This window comes from Meriones unguiculatus, chromosome 6, assembly GCF_030254825.1.
Source record: "Meriones unguiculatus strain TT.TT164.6M chromosome 6, Bangor_MerUng_6.1, whole genome shotgun sequence".
NCBI classification, from domain to species: domain Eukaryota; kingdom Metazoa; phylum Chordata; class Mammalia; order Rodentia; family Muridae; genus Meriones; species Meriones unguiculatus.
This window is the reverse complement of record NC_083354.1, coordinates 37559883-37572421: the sequence shown is the minus strand read 5'-3', so window position 1 is coordinate 37572421 and position 12539 is coordinate 37559883. Positions and strand designations below refer to the sequence as shown.

General features: G+C 49.8%; 1 protein-coding gene across 1 annotated transcript in view; it reads right to left on the bottom strand.

Moving 5' to 3' along the window:
* The window catches only part of Gpd1l (glycerol-3-phosphate dehydrogenase 1 like), a 73011-nt gene that overhangs the window by 57889 nt on the left and 2583 nt on the right, over positions 1–12539 (bottom strand). The gene's annotated exons all lie outside the window — the stretch shown is intronic.

Here is a 12539-nt window from a genome sequence, read left to right as displayed (position 1 = left end):
AGTGTTTTAAGAGAGACAACTGGGATAGAAACCAATTACATAATCAACTGTAAACATTTCCCCGTGCCTGGCCGCAGAGGTGGCAGTTTGTGGAAGACACCAGGTCCCTGGTGCTGGGTCTGCGGGTTCCTGCTGTGTTGGGGCTGACGGTTTCTTTCCTGTCCCTTTCCAAAGTCAACTGTTGTGGGGCAGAAATCCTCCACGCTGAGGGGAAAGCGTAGGAAAGAGCTTTACCTGCTGTTCTAGAATTCTCTGCTTCCACCCGAAACCTGGTACCCCACTTTCTCTATAGCTCAAAGAAAGTATGAAACAGAAATTGGTAAAAGAAAAACAGATTTGCTTACAATTTGTTTAAGTTGGAAGATGGGAGAAGTCTAGTTTCTTCCTCAGTGTCTGAGGCCATCCTGTAAGTTACAGAAAACGTAGCTGTTACACATTAACAGACACTTCCTGGGGGGACAGTGGCATGGGGCCCAGGCTGCTTCCGCTGTCTCTGGTCCTTGGTTTTGGGGACAGCTGTCCATTCAGTCCAGAAGACCCAGCCCACAACCAGCTCCCTCCTTGCTGCAGGCACTCATTCTAGACCAGGCTGTGCCACACCCAGGTGCCCCAGGTGTGACAAGGAGGTGCGGTTGGTTGGGCAAGGACTGGCATCAGCCCTTCCTTGAGTGTGAAGATGAGGAATGTCTCACCTCTGGGGACCATGAGATCAGATCCTACTGCAGCCATCCTTGCTACTCTGCCATGCTTGGCCCAAAGGCTTTGGTCAGAAGTACAGCTGAGCACCACATCTTAAGGCAGAGCCGCGCTGTAGAGGCCTCCCTGTGTGGCACATGCCAAGCCCTAGACCCAGGCACCGGGGGCTCTCAGCAGTCAGTTCTCCCCTCCCCCGAGTGGGTTCCCAGGGCCAGTCAAACTCAGGTGTCCAGCTTGGTGGCAAGTTCACCTGCTGAGCCAACTTGCAGGCCCAGTGTCTCCCGCGGTGGAAAGATAAGAGTCCCAGGATTGTCATTGGCTGTAAGTTCCCACCAAGCTGAGCCTGGGCAATTTCTTGGTCTGTGTGTTTATTCTGTCCACAGAGAAGAGGACAGAACCCTTTTATAGCTTCTCTCTCTTTCTCTCTCATTCTCTCTCTTCCTTTATTTTTTAATGGAAGGTCTCATATATCCCTCACCCAGGCTGACCTTGAACTCCCTGTGTAGCAGCTGGCCTTGCTTTACTGTAGCTATTGAGGGCTGAAATTGCAGGGATGCACCTCAGTGACACACCTCTGCAGTCCTGGGCGTGGAGCCCGCGGTGTCCTGCCTGCTGGGCAGGCCCTCTTCCAGCCCTGCACACGGCTGGCCCCTGCATCTTTTCTTCGGATGTGAATTCAAGCTCCGATTTCTACATAAATATTAAATACACTAATTTTGCAAGTGACTAAAAGGTGAAATAGTCTTTAACTCTGATAGCCAAAGGGCAGAGGGTAAGTGTCTCTTTGATTATCTCCTCCCTTGTTAGAGCCTCAGCTTGGGCTACCGGTTTCAGCATCACACACACATGCACACATATACACACACTTACCTGCATACACACATACATGCTAACATACAGAGACATGTACACAATCGTCCACATACACACACACTCACACACTATCCACTGGTCTCCAGTGAAGGGTGGACAGGCAGCTGCTTGTTTCACTGTGGCATCTGTTTCCTGCAACCCTTTCAATCCGGAGCCCGGTTGGCCAGGCACATGTCTCTGTATGACAGCTTTATTTCTGCGGTCCCATTGTTCTTTCCTGATCCTGGCAGTGCCCACAGCTCAGCCTGGCTTCCCGAAGTTCTCAGGAAGTGAGGGGGACTGGTTCTGGGTGAGTCGGCCCAAAAGACTCCACTCCCAGAAGGAATCAGCTTTGCCACCTTAGACCCACCAGCAGGTTCCATTCCCAAACAACGGGTTCCTGCCCCACACCCTCTGTCACTTGTCTCCAGGTTGGCAATCGTGGGGCGGGGGATTGGACCCTCAGAGTCGGGCCCCTGAGACAGTGGAGACAGTTCTTTGCCCTGGCGTTGTCCGTCTGGGTGACTTGCCCGTGTTTTGTATGTGCAGAGAAGCACGTGCTGAGAGCTTTGCTGTGCAGTGAGCACGCGTCGCAGCCACCATGCATCCACTTCTGTAGGCAACGCTTTCTCCTCTTCTTCCTCTTCTTCTTTTCATTACTATGATTATGGTTTCGTGTAGTTCAGAGAAAACAAGCTTTCAGGAGTGCCTTCTCTCTTTCCACTGTGGATTCTGGGCATCCATCTACTAGGCTTATATTTTTTACCTGCTGTTTAATTTTACCTGCTGTTGAATGCAGTCTCAGGCTGACCTTTAACTCAAAGAAATCCTGTGCCTCTGCTTTCCAGATGCTGAGCTTACAAGCATCCACTGCCATGCTAGGACGGAATAATTAAAATATTTATTTATGTGTTTGTGTTGTATGTCTCACGTGTGCGTACCCAAGGAGGCCAGATAAGGGAACCGGATCTCCTGAAGCTAGAATGACAGGTGTTTGTGAACCACGCAGTGTAGGCTGGGAACTGAACTCTGGTCCTTTACCAGAGCACTGTGTGCTCTTAACCACTGGGCCATCTCTGCAGCCTGTTATTAGTTAACTTTTGTTTGGTTTTTAGATTAATTTACTATATTTTTATGTGTGTGTGAGTATTCTATCTTGCATGTATGTGTTTGTGCTGCATGTATGTATATGATTTTCTGGTGCCCAAGGAGGTCAAAGATGGTGTTGGATCCCCTGGAACTGGAGTTGCAGGCAGTTGTGAACCACCAGGTGGGTTCTGGGAATGGAACATTTCTCCGCAGGAACAGTAACGACTTGTTGCAGGACATTTGATCACACTTTGGACCCTGATAGATACTGGAAAAACCTGTTTCTCATTGTGGTGTGGCACAGCCCTAGCACACACCTTTAACTCAAGTGCCTTCTGTTTGAATATTGTAAACAGAATTAAATAAAGTCAACCAGAGGTCAAGAGGCAGAGCAAGCAGCCTGCTGACAGAGAGTGAACATAGGAAAAACCATAAGGAGTAAGAGGAGGTCAGGAGATTGGATAGAGAGGCACACAGCAATTAGAAGGGAGGGACGTTCAGCTTGAGGGGTTTGGAGACAGCATGGAGAAGGAGAGGTTCCTTTTCCTTTCCGGACCTGGGCTAAGGAGGAAGGTCAGCTGGGGGCTTTCTTGGCCTCTCTGAGCTAGCAGGCTTTTGACCCAGCATCTGGCTCCTGAGTCTTTATTGGTAAAATCGAACAAGTGAATTCTGTCAAAAAACAGCAACTACTCTTGACCGCTGAGCCAACTCTCCAGCTCTCCCTGGTATAGCTGTTGGTCAGTGGCACTGCGCAGCCCCTGCCAGCATTCCAGACAGCTTGCTCACCGCCATCACTCATACATGCTTCTGTGTGTTACTTTCCCCAGTGCTGCAGCTTTCCAAACAGCCACAACACTTGGCTGTGGTTTTCAGAAAATGGACATTTCTCAGGGAGCAAGAAAGTGTGGCTCACGCCAGGCCTGGTGGTGTGGGCACTTATGAGGCAGCAGCAGAAGGACCCTGAGTTTGAGGCTAGTCTGGGCTACATAGCGATGTCCAGTCTAAAACACTAAGGTGGGGGAGCATGAGGCAGGGGGAGGAAAGTAGTGGCCATTCTGAGACGGGTCCTTTGCTGGTTTTGTGGCGTTGAGGCTGGAAGTCTCCGTCTGATCATGAACCAAGCAAGTGCTCTACCCCATCCTGGCCTGCACGTTGTTTTGTTCGAGCACTATGGAAAAACTTGGCCAAGTGCTCCTCCACTGCATACCCTATGCTCTGCCGGCCCTTCGCTTGCCAGCCTGGGAGTTTGAGAATCGTGCTTCAAGATGGATAACCCCCAGCCACGCGCCTGTTTCCCTGTGTGGGAAGGTGAGAGAAATCAAGTCGTCCGGAGCAGATTATAGCAAAAAGGGAGTTTCAATTCTTCGTTAAACATTAGTTTCTTCCAGCAGATGTTTTCTTTATAGGAGCAGGGATGTCTTTCTTCTTCTCATGACCTTGGAGGGTTTGCTTGTCTTAGCCATCTGCTGTTCTGCCCAGGTGGGCTTTACCTGCTGAGAAGTTGGTAGTCCTTCTAGATCGAACTGCCAGTGAGGGTGGGGTGTCTCATCATGGTAGACACCACTGGGCACACACCAGGTCCTGGGTTTGAGCATCAACACTGAAAAGAGGGTAGAGGAAGAAGACACAGGGAAAATGCTGGGGGCTCAGAAATCCAGTCAACAGCATCCTACTGTGAAGCTGGCAGAGCCGACTCTCGCTCCGGGTCACAGCATGACCCGGAAAGTCTCAGTTTATTTCTGATCTTCAGTTTTACACCATGAAACTGTCAAGGCTACATCCGTCCTTTGTTTCCAGGCTTCCCAGAACAGTCTGTCATACCGAAACAATGTGTAGTGTTTTGTGTCTGTGATCCTATCACTAGGAAGGCTAACATGAGGATTTCTAGAAGGTGTCTTGGGCTATGGAGTGAGCTCCAGACCAGCTTCGGCTGTATATGGAGACTCACCCACCCCAAATATATCTGTTTATCCATCCATCCATCCATCCACTCACCCATCCAATAATCTACTGACTGCCTCATCCATCAGTCCATTTATTCATCCACACATCCGCTCACCCTCTGTCCCTCCTATGTCTCTCTCTTCCTCCCTGTATTCACTCATCCATGCTAAACAACAAACCTACATATTAAAAGAAAGAGAGAGAGAAAAGTGAGTCATGTTAGGAAGAGGACGTGTTGCGGATGGCCGCTGGCGGTAGCTTTGTACTGCAATGCCACATTGCCTGCATGTCACGTTATCTTTGGACAGGGCTTTCCACACATGTCCTAGAGCCTGGGACATGCATGTGTGTGTTTTGTGGTCTCTCACAAGCTTTGTGGTTAGAAAGCACTTGAGCATCTGTCTTGTTTCTTTTCTCCACAGCCTCATCGCTGGCATTTGGGGCATACTCTTGATTTGCAGAGAATCTCACATTTGCCTTTGTCCTTGAGCCTGACATCTTCGCAGTGCTGGAGTTTGAGGGGTGTGTGTAGAAAGGATGTGTACATTCCTTCTCTTAGAAATAACCTCTGGGGGAGAGAAGGTCTGAAGCAAGCATTTGGTAGACTGGTGGGCAAATGTCTGCTCACCCACCCACCCACCTTTTCATCTCTTTATCTGTCTGCCCATCATCCACTCACCTACCCACTTATTGTTTACCCATCTTCCCATCCACCTGCCCATCTGCCCATCTGCCAAGACCATGAGAGATTGTCTTCACTGATAATTGACTTGAGAGGGCTGAGTCCATTGTGGGAGGCACCATACATAGGCAGGTGGGCCTGGGCTGTAGGAGGAAGCTTTTAGAGCATGAATCTGTGATCAAGCTGGCAGTCAGCATTTCTCCATGGGTTCTGCTTTGAGTTTCTGCTTAAGTTTAGGTTCTGACTTCCTTCAGTGATGAGCTATGACTTGGAAGTGAGAGCTGAGACAAACCTTTCTTCCCTCAAGTTGCTTTTGGTCATGGATTTTCTCATAGCAACAAAAAGGAAACTAAAATACCCTCTATCATCCATTATCCACTCCTCTATCATCCTGTCATCCATTATCTGCTCATCCATCATCCCCTCATCCATCATCCACTCATCCATCATCCATTCATCATCCACTCATCCATCATCTACTCATCCATCACTCATCCATCATCTACTCATCCATCACTCATCCATCATCCACTAGTCCCCTCATCCATCATCCAGTCATCCATCATCCCCTCATCCATCATCCACTCATCCATCATCCACTCATCCATCATCCAGTCATCCATCATCCCCTCATCCATCATCCAGTCATCCATCATCCCCTCATCCATCATCCACTCATCCATCATCCACTCATCCATCATCCAGTCATCCATCATCCCCTCATCCATCATCCACTCATCCATCATCCACTCATCCATCATCCACTCATCCATCATCCACTCATCCATCATCCATTCATTCATCATTGACTCATCCATCATCTACTCATCTATCATCCACTCATCCCCTCATCCATCATCCACTCATCAATCACCTACTTATCCATCACTCATCCACCATCCACTCATCCATCATCCCCTCATCCATCATCCACTCATCCATCATCCACCCATCCATCATCCACTCATTCCCTCATCCATTCATCCATCATCCCCTCATCCATCATCCCCTCATCCGTCATTCACTCATCCATAATCCACCCATCCGTCATCCACTCATCCATCATCCCCTCATCTGTCATCCACTCATCCATCATCCCCTCATCTGTCATTCACTCATCCATCATCCACCCATCCGTCATCCCCTCATCCATCATCCCCTCATCTGTCATCCCCTCATCCGTCATCCACTCATCCATTCATCCACTCATCCGTCATCCACTCATCCATCATCTACCCATCTATCACTCATCTATTTTCCACTCATCCACCATCCACTTACTACCAGTCCACTAACACCCATTCATCCACCCATCCCTTTGTGTTCTGTTCATGCAATACCCATTTTCTAACATGAAGGTGCACAGGGCATCTGACTTTTTTTTTTCTTACTTTAAAAAAATTAAGGCTGTAGCTCTAGAGCAGCCAGAAGAAAGACACCCAAGTGCCTGGCCTGCTCCATGGTGGACACCACTATGATGAGTGCATGTATGATGGAGAGATGGGAAAGAAAGTGAAGCTGAGTGGTTTGTGCACTGTGACGAGAGGTGAAAATGGAGATGCAATAATAGTGAGGAACAGGCAGATATGAGGAGCCTTCCCAACCATCTGAGGCCCTGGTGGTGTCTGGGTTGTTGTCTGGGTTCATGGTCTTACTACAGCTGGGGCTTATGCTGATATCTGTGGCCCCATTTTCCACCAAAGGCCATCTAGATGTCAGTGGTCTAGGCTGCCTGAGACCATGTTGATAGCTGGATGCCATACTGATGTTGGGAGTGAGGCAAACTGATCAGAGTGGCCTACACTGCCACCTGAGGCCATGGTGACATCTGGGCCTATGTTGCCTCTAGGGAGACATGTCTGGGTCTGTGATCCTATAGCAGTCAGGATCTGTGTTGATGTCTGAGGCCAATGTTACCACCCAAGGCCATATGGGTGTCCCTGGTCTGGGCTGCCGTCTGAGGCCGTGTTGATGTCTGAGCATTGTGCTGAGCTGGTGTCACACCCTGACTGCTGTAGGTGAGCTGGCCCCACCCTCCCCTGGCCACCATACTTGGGAAAGCTGGCTCTGCCCCTTGCCTGGGCAGTATGGGAGAGCCAACTCTGGTGGCATGGGGAAGCTGGCCCGATGGGGTGAATGCTGGAGAGCTGGCCCCATCCCTCACTGGCTGCAGCACTTGGGAAAGCCCCTTCCCCAGACCCCACACCTTGACTGGGCTGCACAGTAGAGCTGGCCCTGGTGGCACAGGCACAGGAGAGCTGGTGAGCTAACTCACCTTTCACCCAGGCCTAGATCCGAGGTCTGAGTTGGCCCACTCTAACATTCACCCCATTTATGAACTGCTGGAACATGTGAAGGAGCCAGTCCCGCAGATCCAAAGCTGAAGGATCTCCATGACCCAGGGCAACAACAGGATGTTGGAGAGGAGTCCCTGTGAATGTTCAGTATTGAGGGTACAGCAGAAGCCAGAGGCCTTGAACCAGGCCAACAACTCATTGCAACGAACGTTTGCAAATAAAGCTGTTTGGGCACACTGTGAGCTACACTGCAGCTTCCATGGCAAGATTTTTGTTGTTTTGTTTTTTCTTATTTTTTGTTTTCTTTTGGGGAGATTGCAAGGGCAGAGGGCAGATGAAGGGATAGGGAGATGAGTGGGATTGGGGTGGGTGATGTGAAATTCACAAAGAATAAAAAAAAAAGTTAAAAAATTTTAATTTAGCTGGGGGGTGGTAGTGGCACAGTCCTTTAATCCCAGCACTTGGGAGGCAGAGGCAGGTGGATCTCTGTGAGCTGGAGGCCGGCCTGGTCTACAGGGTCTACAGAGCGAGTTTCATTATGGCCAAGGTTACACAAAGAAACCCTGTCTCAAAAAACGAAAACAAAAAGCCCAACAATAACAACAACAAAAATACCCAACCAAACCAACAACCAACCAACCAACAACAACAAAAACAAACAAATAAACCAAAATAACCAAACAAACCAAATAAACCAAAACCAAAACCCAAACCTAATTTATGGTTCTGGTTGTTAGGAGTTCCAGGATGGAATCTCGGCCTTCTGCGTGCTGGGCCAGCGCCCTGCTGTTGCTGGGCTCCAGCCCTGGCTCCGGTCTGAGCCTCAGCAAAAGCATAGTGTCCTTCCCACATAAGACCGCTCCTCACCCAGACCGCTCCAGAAATCTTCTCTGCAGCTCCAATTTGTGCCAAGCCGTTGCTCTCTCATAGCTGTGGCGACCACTGAGCCACTGTCACTAGCTCTGCCTTGTCCACAGTGTCAGATGCAGGAAGGCTCAGAGCATGTGTCTGAATCTGACTTTTGTCTGTGACATAATGCTTTTGGGACTCATCTGTGATGCTGAGCTTATCAGTAATTTTCTCCATTACTGCTGTTATGGTATGAATGTTTTCCAGCTTGTTTTCCCCTCATTTCCCATTGGAGGGCTTTTGAAGTGTTTATACATTAAAATATATTACATTCTGCTGGGTGGTGGTGCACACCTTTAATCATAGCACTCGGGAGGCTGAGGCAGGTGGATCTCTGTTGGGTTCGAGGCCAGCCTGGTCTACAGAGCTTCGCAGAGAAACCCTTTAGAAAACAAACAAACAAAAATTTACATTTTATTGATTTAGTATGTGTGTGCCTTTTAGTAATTATTTTATCATGTTCTCTCTCTCTTTCCCTCCTCCCCTCCTCCCTCTCTTTCTCCTGCTCTCTTCTCCTCCCCTGCCAGGGTCTCTTGTGTCAGGCTGACTTTCAACTTGCTGTGTAGCTAAGGGCGACCTTGAACTTCTGAATCTCCTGCCTCCCCCTTTGAATGCTGGGACTATAGGTGTGCACCGCCATGCCCAGCTTCGTGTGGTGGTTGGGATGGAACCAGGCAAGCCCTTTACAATTTGAGCCACATCCTCAATGCTGCAGTAATGTTTTATAGCAACAATAAACTCAGTTATGAAACAAATGGAAGAGAGAAACTCCATTAAACTGCATCTGCACTTCTGTCAAAGATCAATGGCTGAGCAGGAGAGGGGGCTCCATGGTAAGAGCACTTGCCGTGCATCCCTGAGGACTTGAGGTCATACCCTAGAACTTATGGAAATAGCTGGGCATGGGCGCAAACCTATCTTTATTCTCAGTTCTGAGGGGAAGCGGACACGGGAGTATCTGTGGGGTTAGCTGGCTGCCAGCCCAGCTGAAAAAAAAAAAAAAAGTACAAGCTCCAGCTTCAGGGTGAGACCCTGCCTCAAAGGACCAAGGAGGGAAGTGACAGGTCAGGGTCCTCGCCACCTCCTCTGGTCTCCGAGCACATGCAGGGGCCTATGCGGTCATGTACACTTATGTGTGCACACCTCGCCCCCACACGTGGAATTATTAAAAGAGTTCCTAAAAGGTCACCTGCTAAGCCGGGTGCAGGTCTAAGCCTGTAATTCCAGCAAGTGGGGGCTGAAGTAGGAGATGGAGAATTCAAGACCTGGCCTGGGTAACTTGGGGAGACCCTGCCTCAACCAAGAAAGAGGGGGAAAAGGGTTGGGATGGATTGCCTAGCATGTGTGAGGCTCTGGGTTCTATACCCATTAGCTGAGACTGAGTGACTTATGGCAGCTGCATTTACTAGAGAAAGTGGAGGGTGGGAGGGAAGGAGGGAGGAGCAAAGAAGGGAGGGAGAGAGAGAGAGAGAGAGAGAGAGAGAGGGGAGAGAGAGAGAGAAAGAGAGAGAGAGGAGAGAGATCTTACCTGAGACCAAAACCATTGCCTTTTTCTTTTTTCCATCTGGCTTGGATACCTGTGTCCTATCAGATTCATTATAGTGAATGAATGGATGGAACCACCTAGGAGACACACTTCCGGGTTCCCAGAGACTAAGACAGGGGAGGAGACTCACCCAGGATGTGGGCAGCAGCCTCTCCAGAACTGGGGTCCCAGGATAGCTGGAAACAGATGCCGGGGGAGGTTGGCATTCTTTTCGCTAGGCATGCTGGTTCCCGAGATGTGAGCAGACAGCCTCACACTGGACCCTGCCTCTGTTCATTCTCCACTGTGATGGACTGTGTCACCTCAAACTGCGAGCCAAGATAAACACTTCCTTAAGCCTCTTACCAGGTATTTGGTGGTAGCAAAGAGAAACATATTTAGGGGAGGCATTAAGCTCAACATTGCTCTTTTTTGGGGGTGGGGTGGGGGCGGGACAGGGGTTCTGGGTGTGCTGGGCAAGGACTCACCACCAAACTACATTCCCAGCCAAACTTTTCTTTTGAGGAGAGGAACGTTGCAGACCGCATAGGTGTGTTTTTGAAATCAGCCCCGGTTACTGTCTGCCCACAAGTTATTTGTGTTCCCCCCCCCCCCGTGTGCACACCACACTCTTCTCCCCCTTGATACTCCCACATCAGTGCAGCAACCCGGGGGCTACAGTCTTGTCAGCCAGGCCCCGGTGAGGAGAGGCAGCTCAGGGCACCTGCGTGCAACAGTCTCATGCCTCCCTTCCCACAAAGCTGTCCCTGCAGTCACCTTCCCTCTGAAACAGTGTAGGACTGCTGTCTCCATTCCCATTCGGGAAGGAAGAAACGTGCACAGAGTCGGTGAGTTCTGGGATTCCTCCAGGAGCTCCCTAGCCTGGGACAGTTCTCCTGGCTTTCCCTTCTCTGAAGCTTTGTTCTACCTTTCTCTGCTTTCCTCGTTCCCTTCCATAAGAGGCCATGCGTGTTCGTTTCATTTCCCTAACTCACTGCCGCCCCCCCCCCCACGACCCCTTTTCTTTTTGGGAGACAAGGTCTCATTACGTAATCCAAGTTGGCTAACTTGCTTCAGCCTCCTAAGCCTGGGCCTCCTCATGAAGGTTTCATGGCCCACAGTGAGATATCTGTCTGTCTGTCCATCGTTCATTCATCCATCCATCCATCCATCCATCCAACCATCCATCTAACCATTCCATCTAACCATTCATCTAACCACCCACCCACCCATCTATCTATCTATCTATCTATCTATCTATCTATCTATCTATCTATCTATCTATCTATCTATCAATGGAGACAGGTCTTATGAATTCCAGGTTGCCTTTGAACTTGCCGTGTGGCTGAGGATGACTTTAAACTTCTGATCCTTCCTCCTCCACTATCTGCATCCTGGCATTGCAGGTGTGCACCACCTGGTCCAGACAGAGTACTCTTGAAGGAGCTGAGGGTTCATTGGTGGGCGGACTGTCCACACCTTAGTTTTTGCTGTTGTTATGAGGGCCCCATCCCCCAAACTGCAGCTAATGCTGCAGCACAAGTCCAGGCGGTATGCTTGCCTGCAAGAACACTGAACTCGGTCAGCGTGGCTGCTCTGGTTCCTGTTTTATCCCGGTACAGCCAGTTGGGAACATCAAGCAATAAACACTGAAGTTTTGTGGAGCCTTGTGACTGGGCGGTGGAGGCCTTAGTGTCTCTCTACTTCCCTCAGAGTGCTGATGGGAGAACAGATTCCTCGCTGAGCAAAAACACAACAGGAAATGGAATTCCAGGCACTCAGAGGCACTGCCTGTAGTCTCATTAAGTATAGAAAGTGAAAACTGGACCTTTTATGGAGCAGTGTCACAAAGGGTGATAACAGTGGTTAAGAACTCAGGGTTAGAGCTGTGTGTGGCCCTGCACACCTCCAATGCTTAGCACTCAGGAGCCAGAGGCGGGCAGATCTCTGGGAGTCAGAGGCCAGTCTGGTCTGCATAGTGACTTCCAGGCCAGCCAAGGCTACATAGTGAGAACCTGATTCCAAAAATCAAATAAAAACAAACCAGCCAACCAAACAGACAAAGATTCCTGAGAGGGTGAGGAGACAGGTCAGTCAGCGAAGCGTTTGCTCCTGAGGAATGACACCTGACATTGTCTGGCACCCGCACGTGTATGCATATGCACACACACGTACTAACACACATGAGCACATACACAGAGGGGGGAGGGACAGGGGAGAACAGGCTGTGGGCTCGTGACTTGGCTCTGGCAGGTAAGGCACCTGCCGCCAGGCCCGCTGGCCTGCCTTCAGTCCCGGTAGATGGCTCGGCAGGTAAAGCACTTGCTGCCAAGCCCGAGGACCTGAGCTGGGTCACCTTGACCCAACTAGGAGAAGGAGAGAGACAACTCCTGCAGATTGTCCTCGAATCTCTACAAACATGCTGTAGCCTTTGTGTGCCCTTCCCGGTTTGGTTTTTCCTTTCATTTTTTTCCTCTATTTTCAAGGGGTTGGAGCGATGGCTCGGCCTCTAAGAGCTCCTGCTGCTCTCCAGGGGGTTCATTTT